Here is a 26,153-nt window from a genome sequence, read left to right on the forward strand (position 1 = left end):
GCCCAGCCTTTGGTGGGATGGGATCTTTCATCCATTGTGAGCAAAGTGGTTCCTTGCTGTCGTGGAAGGGGAGACTCGGGGCCAAAGTGGAGGTTTTGCAGAAAATATCCCCATGTGGACGTTGGGATGTCCGTGGAGAAGTTCCTGGAGCTTCCCAGTTCCCCTGTGGTTCTGAGATGTGTGTTGGCAGTGCCTGCAAAAACGAAAAATCCCAGTAAAATTGAGTTTCCAGCAAGAATGGCTGAATTTCCCCCAAAAGCCACCAACCAGCAAGGGAAAACAGGGAAAACCCACGGAGGGACAAGCTGGCATTGTGTGTCTGGCTCTGTCCTACCCCAAATCCCAGAGATCCTTGGATCTGTTGCACATGGTGCTGTACCCCCAGGGCTGTGGGGTGTCCCCTCTCCAGCAGACATCCCTTTCTCCAGGATGAGTCCCCTTCCCATGCCCAGCTCTCTGGTTGGGTTGCGTTGGCTGCGTTGGGTCTGCTCCCAAATTTTCTGCTGCCCTCCCAGAGGAGGAAGGTTGGGACCAGAAGGGGTAAAATATATCTTTGGGAAAGATGGGGAGAACTTTGTCTGAGAAAGAGAGGGAATTTGAAGCGGAGATGGTGGAAAACTCCGCTGGGAGCATCCCAAGCCCTTCACCAACCCTGCCAAGGCTGGGGAATGCTGCTCCAGCCAAGAGAGGCTGCAACCTCTCCTGGCTCTTTTGAGCCCATGGGAATGTCTGCAGGCTGGGCCAGCCGGGTCTCCAACCCCACCTCCAAGGGATGTGGAGTCTGGGAGGAGAGGGAGGAGGAGGAGGAGAAGGTGGAGGAGGAGGAATATCTGCAAATCCAAACCACAGAGTGGCTTCCCACAGCTCTGACTGGAACCTGGGGCTGCCTGGTTTCCTCAGGGCTGATTGATGGTGGCCCCAAACACGTTGATAGACTTCTCCCCTGTTTTAGGGGCATTTTAGGAGGATTCTTAGCATGTGGGCGGTGACACAGCTCCATGTGCAGCGGGATAACAAATTGCCTTGGCCAGGTTTGTCTGTTGGGCTCCATTAGGGAACCTCTCAGATTCTGGGGGTGCTGAAAATGAGCCTGGAATTGAGTTATTCCGGGAGAGTTCCAGGCTAATTCTTCTTTCATCTAAAGCCTTTTCATATTTGACCTCTCTCCCCCTTATCTGCCACGGGAAATTCGATTTTCACTGTTATTCCAAAACAATTCCTTTCGGTTCCCTTGGAGAAAGGCAGGACTTAGGATTTAAGTACCACGGGCTTCTCCCCAGCTCTGTTTTGCAGGGGCTTGGAGGGGGAGGAAAGGAAGAGGAATCCAAGCAGAGCAGTGAAGTATCTGCAGATTTCATTAGGGCTCCTCGGATTCGCTCTGGGAGAGATGGATCGCTCCGTGGGCTGTGGGAGCCCTTGTTCCCAAGGATCCCGGCTCAACACGCCCGTGCTGCTGGGCCGTTCAGCAGTTTATTCCTGGGGCAGCTCCAGACATCTCCCTGAGTTAAGCCCTGCTGGCATTTGCTTCTGGAGGGAGGGAATTAACACAAACATGGAACTTGGCAGCTCCTGACTTTCTAAGCCCTCTAAGATCATCCACTCCAACCACCCCACAGCCCTGCCAAGGCCACCACTGACCCACGGCCCCAGGTGCCACATCCACACGGCTTTTCAGTCCCTCCAGGAATGGGGACTCCACCCCTGCCCTGGGCAGCTGTGCCAGGGCTGGACGACCCTTTCCATGAAGAAATTTGTCCTGATATCCAACCTAAACCTCCCCTGGGCAGCTGAAGGCAGGAGAGGTGGAGTTGGGTGTTATTCCTGCTCTATTGAGCCTCATCCTTCTTCCCTGTGATGGGGTGAGGCCCTGGCACAGGTTTCCCAGAGAAGCCGTGGCTCCCCCATCCCTGGAAGTGTCCAAGGCCAGGTTGGAGCAACCTGGGCTAGTGGAAGGTGTCCCTGTCCATGGCAGGGGGTGGGATAGGATGGTCTTGACACTCCCTTCCCACCAAACCATTCTGTGGTCCTCAGATCCTCCTGAGCAGAGATGGACCATGCGGGCAACCTGGTGTTGAAGGCAGTGAGGGACCTCTGGGCATGTCCAGGTGAGTTTTTGCTCTTCCCCCTTGTCCTACCATAGGACCGGTTTCTTCTTCTCCCTTGCCCTGTCTGAAGGAGGTTTGCCTGTCTCATCCTCAGCTTTGGGACTCTGGGGAGTTGGAGATTCCCAGCGGAGCAACTCAAACAGAGGAAATGAAAAGTCACAGCAGAAATGCTGGGAAAACTCTCCCTGGGCTGACAGTGCTCAGTGGCAGCTCCCAAAGCAACACCTTCCTTAAGAAATTTCAAAATCACCTCCCAGTTTTATTTTGGGTTGGGTTTTTATTTATTTTTTTTGTCCTTTTGGGAACAATTAAAGCTTTTTGGTCAAACAGACACTTTGGATTTTTGCTGGATGCTGGAAAAGTCAAGTGGAACGGGAAAAGACACCCAAATACCTCAGTTGGCTGAGCAGCCTCACACTTGCCCTGCTGGGTGGTTGGGGAGGACCCGAGTGTGGTTCATGTGCTTTCCCAGCTTTTAATTGGATTTTCTTCTTTTCCAGACAACTTGGATTTCCTTTGGAAGCTGTCTGGCAGCATTTGGCTTCCTGCCTGCTTGGAGCCAGAGCCTGTGGGGATTAATGACATGGAAAAGGAGGAACACACTGAAAACTCTGAAACTGTGGGAAAAAGGCAGCACGGAGGCAGCTCCTGGTGGGAAGGTGTGTGGCTGGTTCAGGGGTAGGATTTGGGGAGGGAAAGGCTCCAGCAGCTCTTCTGGGGCCTTGTGTATAACAGGAACATCTTCCCCATCCCTGGAAGTGTCCAAGGCCAGGCTGGATGAGCTTGGAGCAACCATGGAAGGTGTCCTTGCCCATGGCAGGGTGAGGAATGGAATGGGCTTTAAGGTCCTTCCAACCCAAACCAGTCTGGAATTCTGTGGTTTTAGAAAAGAGTCATCTCCTGAAGGAGCTGGAGTGCCCTGAGTGGAGCAAGTCCTTTCCTTCCCCTCCTCAAGGGAATGATCCAGGTTTCTGTGGTGGAGAACTTGTTTGGGATATCTCAAGGAGCAGGATGGAGATGTGGCCTGAGGAACTGGGATGCTGGCAGTGGCTGTTCCTCCTGCGTGAGGGAATCCCTCCAGACTGGCTCCCAGCTGCCAGCAAGGAAAGGGATTCACCCCCCTGGTACAGGAACCAACACAAAGGCCCAGCTCCAACTCACCTCACAGGGAAGAGTCAGCAGGAAGGGCTGGAAAACACCAGCAAGGGTTTCTCTAACACCAGTGGTGGGAAAACAGTGCATTGGGAAGCAACTGACATGTGGTAGTCATGCCAGCCTTGCTTTTCCGTGAGGAAAACTGCTGGAATTCACCTTCAAAAGCCCAGTTGTGTCCAGGCAAACCTGCTCTGCAGTGGGAAAATCCCCTGGGGAAAGGGTGCATCCCTCCTGCAGGAATTTGTGTGGTTAATTTGGAGCAGGGGAGAGGAAATCCAGGAGTATTGGAGCTGAGATTTTCCAGGAGCTACCTGGGGCCCACCAGGACCCCCCTGCACCCTGGGTGGGGTGGGAGCTCCCCTGGACACCTGCCCTCCTGGGCACATGAGCTCCACCTTCTCCTAGATTTTGGCTGTGTTCCATGCGGAACAGGAATTCTGGGTTATAAACCGGGGTGACCTATGGAAAGGATCCAGGAAACCCTTCATCAGTGGTGTTTCCTTGAGAGTCTGTGCCCAGAATGAGCATTCCAAAGCCTCCAGGCAGCAGGAACAGCCCCAGACTCCTGCCAGACCTCTGGTTAAACAGGAGGAGAGAGCCCTTCACGAGTTTTTATTAGAAGAGTCACCTAAAAACACATCGGAGGGTTTGTTGTCCCAAAAGAAGGAGTTTGGCCCTTGGATCATTTCCTTTAACCCAACCCAGGCCAACAGGAAAAACCTGGTGGGAAGGGAAGATGAGGATGAATGAGTCTTTAGGTGGGAAAAAGGTGGAAATCACCTGGAAAGAAGAAAAAAAAAAATATATGTATTTTATATATATATATATTTTATAGATAAACACATATAAAAGTCTGACCCAGCCCTGAACTTTTCTGGCAGGGAAGTGAAATTCATGAGGAATTTCCTCAATTCCAGGCTGCAATTCCACATTATATCAATGAGAGCCACGTTGCTGGGGCCAGTCAAAGTGCCAGATGGCAACAGGGGGGTGAGGAGGGAAGGTGGGACCCACAGGAGGGTGTGGTGTCTCCCCTGCCCCACCTTCTTCCCTAAGGAATGTTAATCATCCCGGCTCCCAGAGAGATCTGGGAGGTCTGTCTATAATAAAATCTTTATGGTGCTTGGAAGTTTGGGGGGGTTGTCCTTTCCCTGTGGCGTGGAAAGTTTGGGAGCGCTGGCAGCTCCAGAGAAGTTGTGGATGTTCCACCCCTGGAAGAGCTCAAGGTTGGGCAGGGCTTGGAACCTGGGCTGGTGGAAGGTGTCCCTGCCCTTGGCTTTAGGATGAGCTTTAAGGTGCCTTCCAGCCCAAACCATGGCATGAAAAACGGGGTGAGAGGGGGGTCCCCAGAAGACACAGGCTGTGGGGGAGGTGGTGGAGCATCCTCTCAGCCTGACACCTCTCCCATAAAAACCCCATTCCTGGAAGTGTCCAAGACCAGGCTGGACAGGGCTTGGAGCCACCAGAGCCAGTGGAAGGTGTCCCTGCCCCTTTGCAAGAAACATTCCAGGATTTAATGTTTCCCAGATCACTGCCATCGCTGAGATTAGTCTGGGAACAAGGAATGGGCTTGGAATTTCTCCAGAGTGCAGGGAAAAGGAAAGGAGCAGACAGATCCATCTCCTTAATCCCCAAAGCCTCGTTTGCTTGAGCAACCAGCCCAAGCTGCCAGGTTTGGGTCGGGCCCAGCTGGGTGTTGCTCTACAAAACCTGTGACACATCAAGGAAAAGCCTTTTCAATGAGCAGAGCAAAAGAAAAGATTCAAAAAAAAAAAAAAAAAAATCAAGTGACTGGCAGAGAACCCGGCTGGCTCCTCCATCCACGGGTTTGTTTGTTTTCCATAGTTATCCGGGTCATCCTCGTCACTCCAACGTGCCAGGAAAAACCCAACCTTCCTCCTGCTTTCTCTTCAGCCTCCATTTCCTCCTCTCCTTCCCTGAGCTGGGAAATATGAGCGATGGAGGGTGGAGGATGAGGGATGAGGGATGAAGGAAGAGGGATTGAAGGATGGGCTGTTTCTCTGAAGGGGAGGAGGCAAAAAGAAGTGTTTTCCCCCAGGCCCTGCTGCAATTCCTTGGGAGCGTTTACAGGATCCATCCTGGCAGGAAGCAAACAGGCAGGGGCTGTGCCAAGGGATGATATCACGGGAATGATGGACTCCAGAGCCACTTGGACAGATCAGGGAGAGATAAAAGGGGTAACTGTCTGATTAGAGCAGAGCCCCAGCCCATCACCTTGAGAAGATATGCAGGGGCATTTTTTGGGAAGGGGGAGGAGATAACAAATGAAATGTTGCAGTGACCCGAGGGCATCACAGAACCCAGGATGGCTGGGAATGGAAGGGAACTTAAAGCTCAGCTCATTCCACCCCCTGCCATGGGCAGGGACACCTTCCACTAGCCCAGGTTGCTCCAAGCCCTGTCCAACCTGGCCTTGGACACTTCCAGGGATGGGGCAGCCACAACTTCTTGGGGAATTCCATCCCAGCGCCTCCCCACCCTCCCAGCCAAGAATTCCTTCCCAATAGCCCATCTAAACCTTCTTTCCTGACCTTGAGTCAAGTAGTTTCATCCCCTGCTCCGTTTGGAGCCTCCAGTGATGCCATTTTTGGGTACCAGAGATGCCCCCTCAGGCCCTGGGGCAGCTGCACCCCCCACTTCCAACCTGGGCTGACTCTTTCCGAAGTTTATCCCGCTTTTCCCACCCAGGTGAGCTCAACCATAGAAATACTGCCCCTAAAGAGGTCACAAGGTTTTTAGGCAGAACCAGAGGGGCTTATTCCTATCACTGAATAATTTCTATCCATGGATCAATCAACAGTGAGCAGCAAATGTGTCCATCCCTTGAGGTCACAGCCAGAAATATCCTATTTCCTTCATTCAGCTGGATTTTTATCGTGATTTTTATAATTTTTTACTCAAAAAGTAAAAAAAGTGGGCTGGGGACTCAGGGTAGTAAAATGAAGTTTTTCCCAACAGTAAACCCAGGAATATTCCTTGTGTCCCAAGCCTGGCACTAAATTCCCTGTCTATAATATCCATCTCCACCATCCCCAGCATTTCCTGCTGATTGTGCTCCAAGAGGAATGCTTGGACACATGGACGCACACTAAATTATTTGGAGAGGGAAAATAAAAAGCACCTCAAGGACTTGAAGACTGAAAAATATAAAATGTTCAGCCCTTTCTCCCTGTTTTCTCCACATGGAAATTTACTCCAATCATCAGCAGGTGAGGATTGTTCGAGCTCTCTTACTCCTTCATTTTTGTGATGCCCACAGGACAAGGAGAAGCCCTGATGCCCAACTCTGCCTGTGGGAATACAGCAGGGAAGATCCTACCAGGTGAATCCCACTCCAAGGGGTGCTTGGATGAGCTTTATGTCACCTCTGAGGAGGGACCACAGAGAGCTGGGAGCATGGTGAGGCCAAGGTGGACCCCAGTGAACTGATCCAAACATCCATTATCTCCCGTGCGTCCCTCAGGGAATTTCAGGAATTACTGAACAAGGTAAGTCCAGTCTGAATTTCTCATCCAGGTTGCCCAGAGAAGCTGTGGCTGCTCCATCCCTGGAAGTCTCCAAGGGCCAGTTGGACTTGGAGCAAAGGAAGGAAGGAAGGAAAGGGAAGGAAAAGGAAGGAAAAGGAATCCCAAAAGGCTTCATTCCCCATCCAACATCTCTACAGTTCTCTCTGGACCTGGTCTTGCCATCCCACGTGTCTCCTCCATGCCAAAGGTTTCCTCAGCATCCTGCTGGTGCTGGGGGCGATGGGAAAACCTTCCCACGTGGCTGCTGTGACCCTGGAGCGTGGGGGACATCCATCCCCTGCCTGGAGCTGCAGAGCCTCCCAACCCCATGCTGGCTGTGCTGGCCAGGAGGACACAACCATCCCCTCAGCTCGTGACCTTCCACTCCCCTCTAGTGGCTGTGGAGGCCGAGAGGAGCATAGAAAGGACTTGGCAGCGCCTCTTTTCCCCAGGGATGCCACCTGAAGGGACAAAGATGGGGCTCTTCGGGTCCAGAGAGACCTCGTGTGCCCACGTGCCACATCCCTGCAGGCTGGGCCGGGGTGGTGGAGGTGTGGGTCACAACCTGCAGCTTCCTCACGTTCAAAAAAATACAAAAATAAATTTAAAAAAAAAAAAAAAAGTAATTATTTTTTTCTCCCTGTAGAGACAAGCTGAAAAAAATGTGACTACGACTGGCTGCAAGGCATGAAATCTGTCATCTCCTTCTCCCCCACCCTTGTCTGGAGCCTGTAAGATTCCGGGCTTTCCGTTTTATTCGTGAGCTGAACTAATCCAAACGTGGCCCAAAGCCTGGAGAAGAAAGATGATGTTAATCTGATGCTCTGGCTGCAGTTCCCGGTGCTGTCAGCTCCTCACAGAGTTAAAAACGAGTGGATGAGAAGGGGGCTGGGTTGGGATAACAAACATCAGGACCCCCCTTGGTTTCTCTGCTGTCATCTCAAGAGGTCCTTTGGAGCTGGCGGGGATCCTTGCTGAGCAAACATCTCTGGGTGGACATCTTTCCCAAGCAGAGGGGTGGGAACAGGGCACCTGAGGCTTCCCAGGGGCTCTGGGGCCGGGTTTTTCCCTATGTGATCCCTTGGGACTGGTGGGGTGCCTGGGTGAGGCCGTGCTCCCGGCGCTGGAGCTGCTCCAGGCGCCGGTGGAGGGACAAGGAGCGACCCCCCAGCTCCTGCCCTCCTGTGTTCCACCTCCTGGCAGCAGGTTCTTTGCCAGATGTCCTCCCTGATGGCCTCCCAAGGGCACCTCTGCTGGGATGGCAGCATTCCTGCCTCCAGGTGGGGGGGAGCAGCTGTCCTGCCTGCACAGGGAAATGTTGGGACAAACCCAGCCCTGGAGGGGCACCTCCAGCTCTCCCCATGCCCCCCATCCTCCTCTGCCTTGGAAACAGCCATCCAAGATCCATTCTCCTTGGGAACATCCCATCCCAGGCTCCTTGCCCAGCGCCCTGACCTCTCCCCCAGCGCAGATCCGGGGACCTTCGTGTTTGTCGGAGCACTGAGATTCCTCTTTTTTTTTGTTTCTTCTTTTCCCCCTCTGGAAGTTGGGAAGTTTCCAAGATGAGTCAGTGTCCGCCTCTTCTCCGTAATTAGCACTTTGGGATTTGGGAGTAGGACTTCGGTGTAGTCCACCAGAATTAATCAAAGTGTATCTTACATTAAATGAATATTAAATGCAGCAAAACCGTCATCCGGCCAAATCCCTCCTGACTGGCACATCCTTATCCAGAGTCTTTTCTCCCTCTGCTCTTTCCTCCTCCTTTTTTTTCCCTGTTTTTGGTCTCTTTTATCCTTCCCTTTTATCACCATTTCCCACAGATCTCACAACCTCTGGAGCCTGTAAGATTCCGGGCTTTCCGTTTTATTCGTGAGCTGAACTAATCCAAACGTGGCCCAAAGCCTGGAGAAGAAAGATGATGTTCTTTCATCTTTCCCTCAGAAGGGCCTTCTGAGGAAGGTTCATTTTTTTCCACATTTTTTATTCCCAGCCCTTTTCCTTGTGTCCATGAATCCATGAATGTGTCCTGTGGTGTTGGGAAGCTTTGGGCTTTGTTTGTTTGCTGCTTCACAGGCTTTTGACATCTGAAATCAGAGAATTATTTTACCATTTGTCAACAGGAACAAAACCCCAGTGACCCACCCTAGTGCTGCTTTCCAGTTCCCAGGAAAACCTCCTCAGTTTTAAGGGATTTCAGGAGCAAACAAACCCTTGTAATGATGAAATGTTTCTTCCCTGGAAGCAGATTCCCTGTCTTTGGATACCTGTGGTGTCTTGGATCCCTCCTGGATGACTGGCAAGTTCTTAAAGACCAACTTTAGAGCTGGAATTTCACATTCCCTCTTCACTTCAGCTCTGTTTTTAGCTCCCAGGATATATGAGCACTGACTTTTCTAAAGCAGCAACGCTCCAAAAACACTGATTTGGGATGAAAAATGAAATCATGGAAATGTCTGGTGAGCCAAAATTAATTTAAAAAAATTACATTCTTTGTAAAGAGATATTTGTCAGCCTGAAATTAAATATTTACTTGAACACTGAAATATTATAAAACTTAAAAAAAAAAAAAAAAGAATTTTAGAATCAGAATAATTCCAAAGTTTTCATTTAGAAACACTTGAAATGGGCCTTCCTGATTTTTTTTTTTTTGTCAGATTTTGCTGTTGTTAAAACCAACCTCCTCCTTCACGAAAATTCTTCGAATTATTGTATTGTTAAAAGTGTAAAAATATTTAAAATTTTTATCTAATAATAAATAAAGAAAAAAAAAACCAACCACCCACCTCTACTTACTCAGGCTTTTTCCATCTTCCCAAGGCCGCAGGAATGAGCTGCTCCCTGCAGTCTGGGAGCTGTGCAAGACAAATGTCACCTGGAGGTGAAGAAATCGAGGGCAGAATCTGAGAGCTGAGGAGTTAATGACGAGGAAGATGGTTTTTGGCATCAATTTGGGAAACATCTCAGTCCAGCCCAGGCCTGTAACATGTGCTGGGATACAAGTGTGAGCCTGCGTCCCACTTGGCACGTGCTGGAAGTGCTTTCCTGAGTCGAGGCCTGGAGTTTTAACCTCCTAAAAAGTTCTGGCAAAGCATAAAATGTGTTTAAAGCCCAGAAATGAAAACACGTCGTCGTTGGCAATAAACTTCCAGTTTTGAGGGATGTTCCTTTTATAGGCCAGAGACATATGGGAAAAATTCCTGCGTTTCCCAAATAACAACACACAGGGTTGGGAACGGTTTAATCCGAACCAGCACCGTGGGGTTGGGTCCTTAATGAGGCTTGGATGGAGTCGTGCACATGCTGCTAACCCTGGCTGGGACAGGGAGAGCTCTGGATGTGCCCTGATGGGCCATGGAATGACATCCCACCTGCACCTACAGGTGTTCCAGCCTGCAACAACCAGCCCAGGGCTGTCCAGGGGCTTGTAGTTGAGTGTTGACCTCGTGCCTCATCCAGGGAGGTCCTCAGTGTCCAGCTCTTCCAGAGCCAAGATCCAGAGCCATCCTGGCAGAGAGAGTGGGATTTCGAAGGGGAAATCGCTCTGCTCCAAGGCTACAGATGCTCTGCAAAGGCCTTGGCAGAGTGAGCTCGGGGGCAGCCAAAGGCATGACGGGGGGACAGGCAGTGTGGGAGCTGTGGGGACACAGCTGAGCAGGGCCTGGACAGGATCCTCAAGGAATGCCTCTCCTCCTTGTGGGAACCAAGCTCATCCTCCCCTCCACATCTCAGAATGCTGAGCTGGGTAGCTTGGGATGGGGCTTGGGAAGGAGCCCACTGGAGTCAGGAAGATAACGGGACGCCCCGGCCAGCAGGACTTGGCTTGGGATTTTGAGTGTCCAGAGGAAAGCCCGGGCTCAAGGTTCCTTATCCCCCTGCTCATCCCTTGGCTGCATTCCCACTCCAGGCTGTAACAGGCAGTGGAGCAGTGCCATGGAGGAGCTCCATTGCACATGGAGTGACAGGGCCCCCCAGAGCCTGTGCTGCCATCCTGGGCTGGGACTGCTCTGTCACTTGGGGAGGTGACTGGGAGGTTGGGCACTGTGTGACTTCCAGGACAGGATGCAAGCCCAGAGTGAAGAACTCACCCTCTGCCAGCGGTCAAAATCCACAGCCTGCTCTTCCTTCAGGCTCCAGAGTGTTGGTAGACCAGCCAGTCCCGGAGATCCTGCAGGCCATGATCCATGCAAGGCTTGTGTTCCAGTCCCATTTCAGGTGTGAAGGCCACAGTAAAGGTCGAGTGGTTTCAACTGCTGAGCCTTTGGAGCAGGTCAGAGATCTGAACCTCAACCAATCCTGCTTTCCTAAGGCATCACTTGGGAAAACTTCCCCTGAAGATCTGCTGTGGCACCAGGAGGTGTCCTAGGGCAGGAAAGGGGCAGGTGCTCTGTCCTTTTGTGTCCTTTTGCTGTTGTTATATTTATCCAACGTGCTGGTTGGATAAACCCCCTTAAGCTCTCACTAAGGAGGGAACTAGGCTTCAACCCTGACTTGGACAATGCCTTGTCCTTCTCCCAGAACTCTGCCTCCCACCTCTCCTCCTCCTCCTCCTCCTCCTCCTCCTTGCAGCTGTATCCACACGATGGCACCAGTCCCCAGGCACTGTCCTTCGTGCTGAGCTGGGCTGAGGAGGTGAGGATGATCTTGTGGGGAGGAAATTTTCCTTGACAGTAACCCAAGTGGCCTGGAGAAGCACTTTGGTTCCTGGCCGGGTGGATGCAGGAAGATCATGGAATGGTTTGGTTTGGAAAGGACCTTAAAACCTATCCCACCCCCTGCCATGGGCAGGGACACCTTCCACTAGACCAGACTGCTCCAAGCCCTGTCCAACCTGGCCTTAGATATGAATCCCAGAGCTCAGAAATCACCCACTGGCAGGACTGGAGCGGCCAAATCTCTTCACATATTTTGGGTTGATCTAAATCACCTCTCCTTTGCTTGGCAGAAGCCAAATTCTTTCCCCACAGCAGCTGAGCTCTGAAACTTCCCTGGAAACAGGAGGGTGAGCAGTGACCACCACCACTGGCTAAGTTCCTTAAGAGATTGCAGGGTTGGTAAAGGAATACTGGGGCTCAGAGGCAATTTCCCAAGGAGAAACACAGATGATGCTGAGCACTTTGGTTTGCTCTGTGATCCCAAGCTTTAGCCCACCTGAAACCAGCTGTGTTTCCTGCTTTTTCCCTTGTTTTCTCTCCGAAGCCAAGCAAACACATGTGTTTTGGACAGCAGGGTTTGGTTTTGCACTTCCCAGCCCCTGGCATGTCAAACAGGGCCCTGCTGCTGTGGGAACACAGGTGGCAGAGCCATTAAAACCAGGCAGTGGCACTGAGGGACAACCCGGAGGTTTCCCATCTCTACCACGTTTATTTTTCCAGCACTGGGAAATCAGAGCACAGGGAAGGATCCTGGTCAAAGCTTCCCAAACACCTTGGGGTAATCAGGAGTCGGTTCTGGGGAGATGAACTATCCCCCTTGTTAAAGGGAATGTAAAGGTGTGTGGGGGGGGAAAGTCATCCTGTTGGTACTAAATGGGAATTTATGAGCCGAGCTCCTTGAGGAGGAAGGGAGAGGGAGGCGGTGGCATCGTTTGGAAGTGAAATCATGGGCTTCAAGCCTGACCTTTGGCTCCTCCTGACCCCAACAGTAATGAAGGGGAAAGGGTCTGGCCATATAAACACATCCTAGCATGAGGCTGGGTGGGGTAAGATCTGATTCCAGCCCAGCAGAGCTGGACCAGAGGTAGTTGCTCCCAGTCCAAGTGTTGCTGGGGCTGGACTTCCCCGTCCTGCCCCTCCCAGGGCTGGGAGGTGGGTCCTGCAGCCACCTCTCAGAATGGGGCTTTTGCCTTCCTGTGTCTTTCTCACCTCGTTCCCTCGTGTCATCCCGTGGGAGGGATGGGATGGACACAGAGGAGCACCCAGGGCCTTGTGCAGGATGGGAGCAGGGACACATCCACCCGGGGCTTTGCTCCCATCATCCCGGCTGGTTGTGGGGTGTGTGGAGTGAGAGCTCTGCAGATCTGACGGACATTTGGAGGAACGGAATGGGGAGGCACTGGAATATGTTTGTGTCCAAGGCCAGGTTGGACGGGGCTTGGAGCAACCTCGGATAGGGAAGGTGTCCCTGCCCATGGCAGGGGGTGGCACTGGATGAGCTTTAAGGTGCCTCCCAACCCAACCCATCCTGTGATTTTCTGAGAAGGGCTGTGGCCATGGAGTTCCCTGCCCAGGATTTTGGGTCCACAACTCCCCCACGAGCTGCCCTTCCTGTCCCTTGGATGGAGATTCCCGCTCCCACGGCTCTGCAGCAGCTGCCTCGTGTCTCACCCGGGCCGTGCCAGCTGCTCCCTCGCCCAGTTCCTGCGGAGCTTCCACCAGATCCCGGATTTGGGAAAGCAAGCCGCTGTCTGGCAGGGCCCTTCCCGCAGGAGGCTTTCCGAAAGCAGGGATGTGAGGAAATTCCATACTGGATCTCCCGGCCATGTGCGAGGCAGGAATGTTTTCTTTCAAACGACCGCCCGGGGCAGCTCCAAAGCCGCGATGAGCCGCAAACGACCCGCTGAGCGCACTGTCTGCGGGAGCTGGGGACACAGCCACGGCCCCAGGCAGGGGTGTCACCCCTCAGGCAGGGATGTCACCAGGCAGGGATGTCACACTTCAGGCAGGGATGTCACCAGGCAGGGATGTCTCACCCTGGCTGGAAACAATGAGCCTTGGAATGGGGCGACAGTCCCCTCCCACAGCCTGGAGCGGGGAGAACAGTGTCCCCAGAGGGGTCCCTGACGGTGTCCCCATATCCCCAAGGATGTCCCTATGGCCACCTCTGTGTCCTCACCCCCCACCTCGTGTCCCCCAGGTTGTCCCCATGCCCCCCCTTCGTGTCCTCAATCAGCCCAGACGGGTGAGGGACTTCACTGGGTTTATTGGTATCCACGATGCCCTTGGGGTTGTCCCCAAGGGTGTCCCCAGGGATGTCCCCCAGGTTGTCCCCATCAGCCCAGGCAGCTGAGAGACCATCTCATGTTTACTGAGGGGTTCCCACGATGTCCCCCAGATTGCCCCCAAGGGTGTCCCCATGTCCCTCCCAGTGTCCCCAGTCAGCCCAGGCAGCTGAGGGTCACTCTCAGGTTTATTGAGGGGATGCCAAGATGTCCCCAAGGTTGTTCTCCAGGGTGTCCCTGTGTCCCCAGGGGTGTCCCCCTGTCCCCCACAGTGTCCTCATGACCATATCCAGGTTGCCCCCATGTCCCCCAGGTTGTCCCCAGTGAGTCCTAACAGGTGAGGGACCGTCTCATGTTTACTGGGGGGTACCCACAGTGTCCCCAGGATTGTCCCCAGGGGTGTCCCCATGGATGTCCCCATGTCTCCATGGGAGTGCTTTCTCCCTGTAGAATATAATGGGGACAACAGTGACAATTAGGAAAAGCCAGAGTGATCCATGCAAGTCCCCGCCCCAAACTCCCTTTGCACGAGAGCAAATCCCCACTGATTTTCCACTGGAAACACGTGCTCCAAGTGTATCCATGATCCAGGCTGGAGCAGGGATGAGGGAGGGATCCCTTTTGTAAGTGTTGGCCAGAGGAAATGGGACTTATCTCCCAGAAATGAATCATATTCCAGCAAAAGCTTCCTGCCGAAAGATTGTCCTCCCAGCCTTTGTTCGGGGTTTGGCAGCTCAGGAGTTGCTGGAGTTTGCAAAACCAGCCCTTCCCACTCTCTGATACTGGGGCTGGAATGGGAAATAGGGAATAAAGGCAGAGGGAATGTGGAAGGTTAAATCCATCAGCTCTTCTGCTCTGAGCTGCTGCAGGATGTGGAGCTTAAGGAGGAATTTCAAAGGGGAGCCACAGATAAAGTCCAGGAGAACTGTGTGTGCTTGGCGAACATACCTGTGCCACCTTGGAATTCTGGCATTGCCAGCTTAAAATTCTGGCATTGCCAGCTTGGAATTCCAGCACTGTCAGCTTTGAATTCTGGCATTAGCAGCTCGGAATTCTGATATGGCCAGCTCGGAATTCTGACATTGCCAGCTTGAGATTCTGGCACTGCCAGCTTGGAATTCCAGCTTTACCAGCTTGGAATTCTAGCATTATCAGCTTGGAATTCTGGCATTACCAGATTGGAATTCTGACATTGCCAAGTTGGAATTCTGGCATCGCCTCAGACAAATCCCTGCCAGGTGCTCACGTTTCTTAGAAATCAGCCTCTAGTTCCTTTTTCTTTCCTGGAAAATCAGCCTTTTAGGATGGGGAAAGGACAATATCTCCTGTTCACGTTGCAGGAAATGTGGGGTGAATCCAGAAAATAAAAATAATTAAAGGAAAATCCACAGATTGACTGGAAAATCAATCCTTAGTTTCCTTCTTCAAAGGCTATGACAAGGCTCCTTTGACAAGCTCTTTGCACCATTCCTATCTTTCTGTTCCCACACTTCAGGAGGGGAGGGAGGAGAAAGCCCCCCTTGCTTCTGGAGAATTTCAAATTCTTTTCTTCCCAACGGCAGGGAATTTTTCCTGGGAAGGCAATTCCATTCCTGGCCTGGTGGACTCCTTGCTCATTCCCAAACAGAGCCCTGAGGGGACGAAGGCCTGGGGAAGCTCCATTGGCCCCCAGCAACCCAAGCTGAGGTGAAAGAGCTTTGCTGGAATATGAATTAAGCTCCAGCCTGACCCTTTCCGGGGATATTTTCATTTGCAAAAGCTTTAGGAGGCAACTAAAGTCTTTCAGTGAGGGGACAGGACATCAAAAAAGGGCTGAGTGCACTTTACCATGCCCCAAACAAATCCTGGGACTGCAGAGGAGGGGGGAATGGCATCAAACCCACAAAACTCATGGAGATACAGCTCAGAAACCTCCACGGCCCTGAATTGTTCCGTTAAAATTGGTTTAAATGCTGGTAACAATGGAATCATGGAATCACAGGATGGTTTGAGTTGGAAGAGACCTTAAAGACCATCTGGTTCCACATCTCCCACTAGCCCAGGTTGCTCCAACCTGGCTTTGGACACTTCCAGGGAGGGGGCAGCCTGTGCCAGGGCCTCTATTCTAATCAGGGTTTAGGGGAGCAACTTAAGCCCAGCTTTGGTCCTAGAAGTGGGAGAAAGGGTTAAAGATGAGACCACAAACTTGGGGTTTTTAAGTCCTTGAGAAGAGAGCTTGTTGGAGTGTGAAGGGATGGGCTGTGGAAGAGGGTCTTCTGCGGGGATTGACCTCTCCTCCTGCTGGGATTGACCTCTCCTCCTGCTTTCCTTTGCTTCCAGCCACCTCTCTGCTGCTGAAGCAGCTGCTGGAAGAGGTTTTATCTGCCTGAAGACTAACAGAGTCATTAAGGCTGGATAAGCCCTCTAAGATCATCCAGTCCAACCATCCCTCAGCATTGCCAAGGCCACCACTCACCCATTTTCCCAGATGCCACATCCACAGGGCTTGAAAATTCCTCCAGGAGTGGTGAGGTGATTTCACATCACTTGGGATTTCTGGGTGTGTTTTTTCTCTAGATGTCCAACCCTGATTCAGGTCCCTTTGTCACTGCACTCAGAATGGCAGTAAAGAGATTTATCCTTGTCCTGAATCCATAAGTTACTCCTGACAGCTCCCAGCTCCCTCCTGTCCCAGGTTTCTGTGGGATTTAGTTTCCCTCACCAAGATCTCAGTGCCCTTCCAGGGGGGTTCAATTTGCCACCCCAGAACTGCTGCGCAGGTGATCCCAGCTAATCCAGCATTCCATATCTCCAAGTATCCCCAGGAAAAACTGTCAGCACTCCCCCTTTTCCTGATCCCTCCTTGCTGTCAGTGTGTGAAAACAGAGTGGCCTCAGAGGAAAAGAGATCCCAAGGGGTGACACTTGGGATTTGGATTCGTTTGGGGTTTCTTTTAATTATTGTTATTATTATTTCATATGATCTGTATCAAGGACTGGCTGAAAATCCAAAAAGCTGGAGATTTCCATCCCCCTCCTCCTTTTGATAATGAGGAAGTTGTCTGTGCTAAACTGAGATGGGGTTGAGTAAAAACTGACTCAAAACCCCCCAAATCAGTGCATTTTACATCCCCGCCTCAGTGCTTGGCTACTTTCCAGTAAATATTTTGCATGTTATAGGTGTTTTCTGTCACCTTTCAAGGGCACAGGGACCAAGTGATCCAGGACTGATGTTTATCCAGGCTCCACACGTATGTAGGTACTTCCATGGAGGAGCATTCCCATTTTGGGGATCTGTCTGAGCCTGCTGCATCAAGAGATTTCTTGATTTTGCACAAAAGTTTGTCCCTACTCATGGTTCCATCCCTTAATCTCTCCCAGGGTGGTGCAGGGGTGGTATTGGGAAGGACCAATTCAATCCCCTTGGAAATTAGGGGTTATAAATGCTGTTGAAAAAGACTCCTCTGTAAGAAAAGTAAAATAAATATATCCCTACCCTGACCAAGCCAGCACTTTGAGCCTGGGTTTCCTGACTGCCCCACAGGCCAGATGAGCTCCTGCAGGATGAAAATCCCTTTCAGCAGCCGATGGAAATGTCTGTGTCCCAATCCATCAGCTCCAACGGGTTTTCTCTTAAAAATCTGTAGACTTTACAGCTCTCAAATTGTCAGGGCTTCCTGGAGCAGCCTGGGCTCTCCCCTCAAGAACTGGTTCCTCACTGGCCTCACCACTTCTGCCTTCTCTGCCTGAAAAACCTGTTGGATCTCCTCTCCAGGCTCCAAATCGACCTCTCCAAGGCCACTCACCCCCAGGAGCCCCACAATTCATGGAAGAGCTTCCAATGAGCCTTGATTTTCACCAGTAGTTGCAGAGGGAGGTCAGATGATTTGCTCTATCCTTAAATCCGTGATATTGGAGCACGGGGGGAGCAGCCCCGACTTTTGTAGGATCAGGGAAGGCACGTGGCAGCTGCGGTGGCACAGGATCCACCGTGCCTCGGGCAGATCCAACCATCTCCTCCTGCTCTAGGCCTGGCAGAGCAGAGCATCACCAGATTAAAGGTGAATGGATTTGGTTGCCTGTGCTGGGAGAAATCTCCCTTTTTGTGGTGAAATCACTTCAGAGCATTGTTAAAGGTGGTGGTGGTGGGGAAATCATTCCTTCCTTCTGAGGGCTGTTAAATTCCCCTTCTGCAGTGGTAGTTGGGCTGCTGGTACTAAGCCCAGCCTAAGCTGTTGTTTACTGTTAAGCAGGAGAGTTGAAGGGACAGGATGGATTTGTGCTGGTGTTAAAATAACGTTGGACACTGGGGCTCCAAAACCTGGCAGGGAATTAATGCATCGGAGCCACACGTGTCCAGTGGGGATTTGGCACCTTAAAATGTTTTCCTCTGGAGCTCATTGGGATGGAATGATAGGATTTGTGTTTTAATGGCTCAGGACACCACAGCATTTTTTGAATTGCCAGAGTTGATGGAAGAAAAGGGATAATTTCAGCGTTTCCAGATCCACCACGACTGGAACAACCTGGTCTAGTGGAAGGTGTCCATGGCAGGGCTTGGAAAGAGATGGGTTTTAAGGTCAATCCCAACCCAACCCATCCTTTGGTTCTATCTCCAGGTACACGAGTGATACTCATTCCCTCTGCATCCCATCACCCTGGGAAACAGTTTTTTAGCCAAACTGCTGTGTCACAACTTTGTGGGGTGCAAGGAAACCTCACAAAATAAATATAAATATAAATTAAATAAAAATTAACATATATAAAATATATAAAATAAAAGTAAAATTTAGATATTATATATGATAGAATTATAGTTAAAATTTAAATATAAATATAAACGTAAATAAATATAAATAATTATAAATAATATATAATAGAATATAAATAAAATATAAAAATAAAAATAAATAAATATAAATAAATTTAAAATAAAACAAAAAAAGTATTTAAAATAAATAAAATAAATAAAATAAAATAAAATATAGATATTATATATTACATATTATATATTTTATATTATATAAATAAAATAAATATAAATAAAATATAAATAGAATATAAATATAGAATCAAATATAAATATACTACATATATTAAAAATAGAAATGTCAGACCCCTGGTAGCTGCATGACATCTTTATTTTTATTGGCAAGAGAAGCAGTATACACAGCAACATTGCAGTCTCTTAGCTCGTTAAAAATATCTCAATAAATAAAACAAATAAGCCACATATACACTGGAACAGAAAAAAAAGAAAAATAATAAAAATAAAAACAAAAAAAAAGGGGGGCAGGATGAGCTGTAGCAAATCATGGAGCAATAAGGGAGAGGTGGCAGAGTGTGGAGGGCAGTCTGTGATCCAGGCCTTATTGTCACAAATCATGCAGGGAGCTGGGCACACCGTGGGCTTTTGTCCTTCTTTTCCTATTTTTTTCTGAGAGCCTTGGTCCGGTTTTGCCACGACTGTACAAGAAATCAGGGTTTGACTTTCAAAAAATAGCTCAAAAAAAAAGAAAAAAAAAACCAAAACAACCCAAACCCGCTACAGTTCAAGGGGAGTAAAACCAAACCCAAAGATGTCTTATCAATGCGTTCCTGAATTAAGATTTCTCTTGGTTTTTTTTCAGAAAAAAAAAAATAGAAATTGGCGCTAAAACCCCAAAGCCAGGGACAGACAGACATGAAACCTGATGGCAACAGACAGCCAGGAATGTCACTTCTCCTCTTCTCGCTGGTCAGCGGCTTTGGGGGGAGAGGTTGCAAACTTCCAGCCCGTTTGGTGCTGTTTTCTGCTCAGTCCAAGTGCTCCACCGAGAGTTCAGAGCCAGGGAGGTCAAGAGGGGTCTTTTGGACCAGTTGACTTGAGGTTTTTAAGGTTTCAGAAGCTACAAACTTGGATAAATCCCAATTCCACTTCAGTTGCAGACGCTGGACACTCTGGAGAGAAGGGAAAAAAGAAGAGAAGAAAAATAAACACACTGAACATCTTTCTGAGATGTGTTGTCTGGGAAGTTCTTTTTCCCTAGAAATCCAGTTGTGGTTCATATCCACCTGTTTAATCCTGCCCCTCATCCCAGAACGTGGTGAATCCGTGCTGGAAGAGATCCAGTTCACCAGGAGCATCCCCTAAGCCTGGGGATGGGAAATGCCTTAAGGAATGGGGAGATGGGATGCTCAGCCTCCTGAGATGGGCTTTAGAAAGCCCATCCACAGCTCTTCCTGCACAATCAGGCAAATCCTGCTGGAAAGCAGTGTTTTCTTTCCATGCAATATCCAAACTCAAAAGCAACAATGAAAGAACAGCATAAACTTCCCAATTCCTTTGACTTTGGGATGTGCAGCCCAAGTTTAGAGTCAAAAACCAGATATAATAATTTCCACCCACTAAGGAAAGCTTCCATTTAGCTGATTTCCATTTCCCTTCCTTTCTTTTTTTCCAAACCTTCCCAAACCCCCCCTTCCATCTCCAAGTCATTAATTATCTAATTACAACACATTCTGCAGACGAGCTCAGGGACTTGACAGGCTGCCCAGGACCACTTAGAACTGAGCTCAACTGCTAGGGATGGTGGGTTGGGGATGCCCAGTCTGGCAGATGACAGGCTGGCCCTTTCCTGAGGCTGGCCAGGGAGGGATTCAGGGCAGGAAAATAAAATCCAGGGAGGAGGAAGATACCACAGAGCAATTTTCTGATGGGCTTTTTTGTTTTTGCGATGATTTTCTCCAGCAGGCAGAAGGAGGGTGGGAGAATGGGCCCTGCCAGCTTGCCAGCTACAGGAGGCTTTGCTGTGCCCTGCTCTTCTCTGAGCTGTGAAAACGAGGTAAAACCTGGCAAAAAGCAATCCTGGGCTGCTCTATTCCCATGGATTTTTTCAATCCCGCCCAGGGCTGCAGAGGTGAGCACAGAGCTGCCCTCGGAGCAGAGCTGTGATGTGGGAGCTGATGATTTGAACCCCGGGACAAACACCTTGCTCTGCTGCTGCTGCCCTGAGGCATCTCGTTTCCAATGGTTCTTTCTGGTTCCCAGCAGCTCTCTTGGCTCTGGACAGCTGGAGAACTGGGAATTTCCCAGCAGTTCAGAGCTAGGAGGTGTTGTGGCTTCCCTGTTCTGGTGCGGTGATGCTCCACCCTGTGGGCAGTGGCTCTGGAGCTCTGGAATGGCTCTGCCATGTCCCCTCTCATGCTCCCAGGGGGTTGTCTTGGAGGTCCTTTCCAACCCAAAACACGCTGTGGTTCTGTGACATTATCCTCTGACTCTGGCTTGAGATCCTCACGTCAGGAATCTGCTCCTTGAGTCCCGTCAGGGGGAACCTCCTGGCTGAGGAAGAGGGAAAATGCCCCCAAACCATCTGTGGGTTGCTCTTTCCTCCTCTTGTCCCCACCACACCGCAGCCAAAGGCTTCGTGGAGGCTCCCTCTTCCTGCCCCTTGGTCCTGGAGAACCCATCTGGAAGTGTCCCAGTAAACCCAGTGCCTTCTGCTGGCCCTGATCCCCCACTCCTCACACACCAGGAGGGGAAGCACGACCCCAGTTGCCTTCTGGAGCTGGAAAACGAGGCAACAGGACCCTTCTGGGCTCCTTCCCCTCTTTAATTACAGAGATCAATGGAGATGTGGCACCTGGGGAGATGGGGTGGGACCTGGCAGTGCTGGGTTAACCGTTGGACTCGAAGATCTTAAAGGTTTTTTCCAACCCAAAAGATTTCATGGGGCTTACTCTGGAAAGAAGCAGCTGTGGATTTCCCAAGGAGGGGGCAGAGTTTTTTCCCACCACAAAGCTGGTGTGGTAGCACAGCTTTCCAGAGCTTGGTTTTAATCCCAGCTCATGCACAGCTGGGATTGCCCTCCCTGTGTGTGCCTCAGTTTCTCTGGTTGGGAAACCCCAGTTCACCCCTTCCCGTCTCCCGGTGCCTGCAGGATTTGAGCCGGTGGTGCCTGTAAGGCACCTTGGGATCCTCCAAGGCATAGCTGGATGCCATAATTCCGTATTATAATAATGTAGGATTGCAGTATCTGGACTGAGAGGTGATGTACAGTGACAGTCTCTGCTGAAAACACATCTCACAGAATTCCAGGATGGATTGGAAGGAACATTAAAGCCCATCTCATTGCCATGGGCAGGGACACCTTCCACTAGCCCAGGTTGCTCTGAGCCCTGTCCAACCCGGCCTGGAACACTTCCAGGGATGGGAACTACTTTCTCCTGGGATTTCCAAACATTTCTCAGGGATTTGCAAGCATTTCTTCGGGCTTTCCAAGCATTTCTCCCACCCTGTAGCTCGCTCAGACCCAATGCAGCTCCCTCGAATGGAGGGCTTCCTGCTCTAGTTTTCCCTGCTTTAGGAGCACTTCCCAGCCACATAAGGAGCATTCCACAGCCTGGAAATCCCAAGGGCTTCTGGCTTGATGGAAGGTGGCAGCAAAACACAGCCCTAGTTGCAGGAAATTTCACAACAAGTCCCCAAGGCCTTTGCTTATATAGGATTGGGGTGGTTTGGGTTACAAAAGGAGTGAAATCATTTCCATGACGTGGCCAAGAGTGCAAATGAAATGGGAAATGCAGGGAAACTGTTGGAGTTTGTTTGTTAGTTCGTTTTGGTGGGATTTGGTGTGGTTTTGTTGTTGTTGTGTTTTGTTTTGTTTGTTTTGTTTTGTTTTTAAGGTTTGTCAGCTTCCTTGAAAGTTGAGAATGTAAAACAAAGGTTCTGCCCTCAGGGCACAGCCTCTCTCCTTCCATGGGGGCTCCTTCCAGCCCAAATCCCTCCCAGGAAGGTGCTGGTCCACCTTCCTGCCCTGTTTTTGGGGGGTGGGGAGGGGCTCAGGGGGTGAGGGGGGGTGAGGGGTGTGAGCACAGCAGCGGGGAGGATTTCAGCAGTCACTGAGAAGTTTATAAACCGTTTCCTCCTCCCTTTCCCTTCACCTTGGGGAAGGAAAAACCAGTGTGGTTTAGCCTAGCCCTGCTCAGTGGGACAGCACAGGGCACTTCCCATGGGAGCTGCCTTTGGGAACCTCTGGAAGGAGCTGGAGTTGCCATAAGCATTGAGGTTACTGGTCCTCATCCGTGCTCTCAATTCAGAAGGATTTAGTGCTCCAGGTGCTGCACAAAAACTGGTAAGATATTCCAAACCTGTTATAGGGTGAATGGGGACGGAGAAGTCCCGTGTTGAGTTATTTCTGCTTGGAAATAATGCCTGGACAGGGCAGAGCGAGTGCCTCAGGCAGTAACCTCTCTGGGTGTCACCCAGGGTTGGAGAGAACCTATTTAGTCATCAAGGCGAGGAAAATGGGATAGAGAGGAGCTCATGGAACCCCAGATTGGTTTGGGTTGGAAGGACCTTAAAGCTCATCCAGGGACACTTTCCACTAGCCCACGTTGCTCCATGTGACCTTGGACACTTCAGGGATGGGGCAGCCACAGCTTCTCTGGGAATTCCATCCCAGCCCTTCCCCACCCTCACAACCAAGACTTTCTTCCTAATATCCCATCCAAATCTCTCCTCTTTTAGTTTAAAAATTTATTCTGGAATAGCCCGAGCAGTGCTGGGTTAGGACACAAAAGGGGACTCTCCTGCTGTAGAAAATCAGCCCAATCTTTCATTCTGTGCTAAGCAGCAGCTGCCTTTAATATTATTTTTCAAAATAAATGAATAAATAGGAGCAGTTCAGTTATTGCATGATGTCACCCCCCTGGTTCCTCCTTCCCTGTGGGCACAGGGACAGGCTAAAACCACAGGGAACAATGTGGAGCGTGACTTGGGGGACACGTGGGCCTTCCCAGGGAAAAGGGCTGACATGGAACTCTGAAATGCCAAAGCAAGAGGCTCCAGGAAGAGGATTGTGCTTTTTTAAGCTTGGAAACGCTGAGCTGGAGAGGAGGATGGATTTCTGTGTCTTGTCTCCCAGGCTGGAAGTCTGAGTTTGGATCATTGTGGGCGGGAGAGCCCTGTGTCACCTGGGAGAGTGGGATGGATGGAACCACTGCAAGTTCCTGGTTCCTACAGCCATCCCATCCTCCTCTGTCCCCACAGCCATGCCATCCTTCTCTCCCCACCATCCTTCTCTCTCTCCATAACCATTCCATCCTCCTCTGTCCTCACAGCCATCCCATCCTCCTCTCTCCATAACCATCCCATCCTCCTCTCTCTCCACAGCCATCCCATCCTCCTCTCTCCCCCCCTCAGTGATACAAACCATCCCCAGGTTTGCCAGCCAAAGGATGGACATTCAGTCCTTTGTGGCAGCTTGAAGTGCAGTGGTCTGGGATCCCCAGGAGGGTCTTGCTGGGGACGCAGAAATCCCCTAATTCCCAGGTTTTCCTCACCTACAGGAGGTGCTCCCTGCCAAACCCCCCTAGTTCAGCCCTTCATCCCATGCCCATGAAGCAGAGACCAGCATTCCCAGCTGTTTTGGGAACACATGGCATGGACCAGTGGGAATATCCCCGCTCAGGTTTGTCCACTTTCCCTTCCAGCATCCCAGGGTGTTCTGATCCGCTCCAAAACCTCCTGAAACTCGTGCTGCTCCAGCTGAAAATCTTCCATGCCTGACAGTGATTCCTCTTTTTTTGCCATTGTTTTTGTTTTCTGGAGCTGGGTTAAAAAAAAATGTTCCAGCTGTTTTGGTGTATGGGAAGAGTGGAAAAGAGCCGTGCTCCGAAAACGCCGACGGCATCCCCAGGACTGGGTGTTGGAGGCTGGAAAGCTGGAAGGCAGCATTCCCAGTTTGCAAAGCAGAATCCCACCTCGACCTGGAGGGAATTAAGGTCGTTTTGACCTAACTGTGAATCTCCCAAAATCTCCTTCCCAGCTCTGCACGAGGCTGAGTGCTCCTGGGAGCTGGATGATCCAAACTGAAGGAAGGAGTCACAAGGAGTTGCTTTGGCTTGGCTTTTATCTCTGGGAAGCAGCAGGGATGTGTTAGGATGGAGGAGAGGTGGTGGCTGGCAGGAGCTGGAATCACAGGATCACGGAATCATGGAGTGGTTTGGATTGGAAGGGACCTTAGGGATCACCTAATTCCAACCCCCCCTCGCCAAAAAGGGTTCCAACCCGACCTAAACCACATGGAGAACTTCAGCTGAATCCCCCATGGATTCCATGGGGATGGAATTCCAGGGCTCTGTTGTGTTTAAGGCTGGGAAAACCCCATCTGCAGGTGTTGTATTCCTGTTTAATGTTTTGATGTATTCCCAGAGATTTTTATAGCAAAGTTGAAGGAAGAAGGGATGTGCTGGTCTATGGATTGCTGCAGGATCACCAAAGGGATATTCCCAACCTTATGGAGCTGTCAAATGGAGCCAAAATGGATGGCAGCACATATTTCATAGAATCCCAGAATTCCAGACTGGTTTGGGTTGGAAAGGATCTTAAAGCCCATCTCATTCCATGGGCAGAGACACCTTCCTCTAGACCAGGTCCTGGTCTAGGACCAAGCCCTGTTTAAATTTAAATTGATCAAATTTGTTTAAATTGGATCTTGTTTAATTGAAATATATATTCGTTTGAATTTAAGACTGGCCTTTTTTAAATTTAAAATATTTCTGTGAGTTGGATGGCGCAAAAAATGCAACATTTAGGAAAAATACCACCTTGCTCAGCAGCAGGACCTTGATTTTTGGGGGGGTTTCCCACCACAAAAGGCTATACCCAGCAGAAATCCCTGAATTTTTGGGGTGTTTCCCCTCATAAAACACTAAACTCAGCAGAAAGCCCAGGATTTTTTGAGGCTTTCCCCTCCCAAAAGGCTAAAGCCAGAAGAAATCCTTTCATTTTTTGGGGTGTTTCCCCCACAAAAGGCTAAACCCAGCAGAAATTCCTGGATTTTTGGAGTCTTGCCCCTTATAAAACACTAAACCCAGGAGAAATCCCAGGATTTTTGGGGTGTTTCCCTTCATGAAAGGCTAAACCCAACAGAAATCCCTGGATTTTTGGGGGGTTTCCCCCCACAATGGATTTCTGGGGTGTTTCCCCCACAAAAGTCTAAACCCAGCAGAAATCCCTGGATTTTTGGGGCGTTTCTCATCTAAATCCAGGCTTTTAAGAGCTTGGTGGATGGTTGGAGGTTAAACATCCTCCCTGCATCCAGCAGCTCCTCAGTTTTTATTGGGATTCCTCCTCTCTGGGGATGTGGAATAAGGAACTGGAGATTGAAGCCTTTCCCTCTTGCCCTGAGACTGTTTCTCCCTCTCCAGAACACCTTGTGCATCCTTGAGGAAGGTCAGACCTCACAGTCTGGGGAAAATTGAGGCAATGAAGGATCCTGGTGCCTCCTGGCCATGTGTGATTCCAGCCTTTGGAGCAGGACGGAGCCCAGGCTGGTGGAGCACAGCCACGAGGTTGGGACTGACTAAAAAGTGCCTCACCCACCCTGAGAGAAATCCAGGGCACGTGGGAGTGCTCTTCTCCTAAATAACACCCAGAGGTCTTTTCCAACCTAATTGATCCTGTGAT

General features: G+C 50.4%; 1 protein-coding gene across 1 annotated transcript in view; it reads right to left on the reverse strand.

The window, feature by feature from the left end:
- Nucleotides 1-18,935: 18,935 nt before the first annotated feature.
- TWIST2 (twist family bHLH transcription factor 2) overlaps nucleotides 18,936-26,153 on the reverse strand; it is a 30,036-nt gene continuing 22,818 nt past the window's right edge. The window contains exon 2 of the mRNA XM_032693323.1: nucleotides 18,936-19,642. The gene's annotated coding sequence lies outside the window, so the exon portion shown is untranslated. The remainder of the gene's footprint in view (nucleotides 19,643-26,153) is intronic.

This window comes from Chiroxiphia lanceolata, chromosome 7 (genome assembly GCF_009829145.1).
Source record: "Chiroxiphia lanceolata isolate bChiLan1 chromosome 7, bChiLan1.pri, whole genome shotgun sequence".
Taxonomy (NCBI): domain Eukaryota; kingdom Metazoa; phylum Chordata; class Aves; order Passeriformes; family Pipridae; genus Chiroxiphia; species Chiroxiphia lanceolata.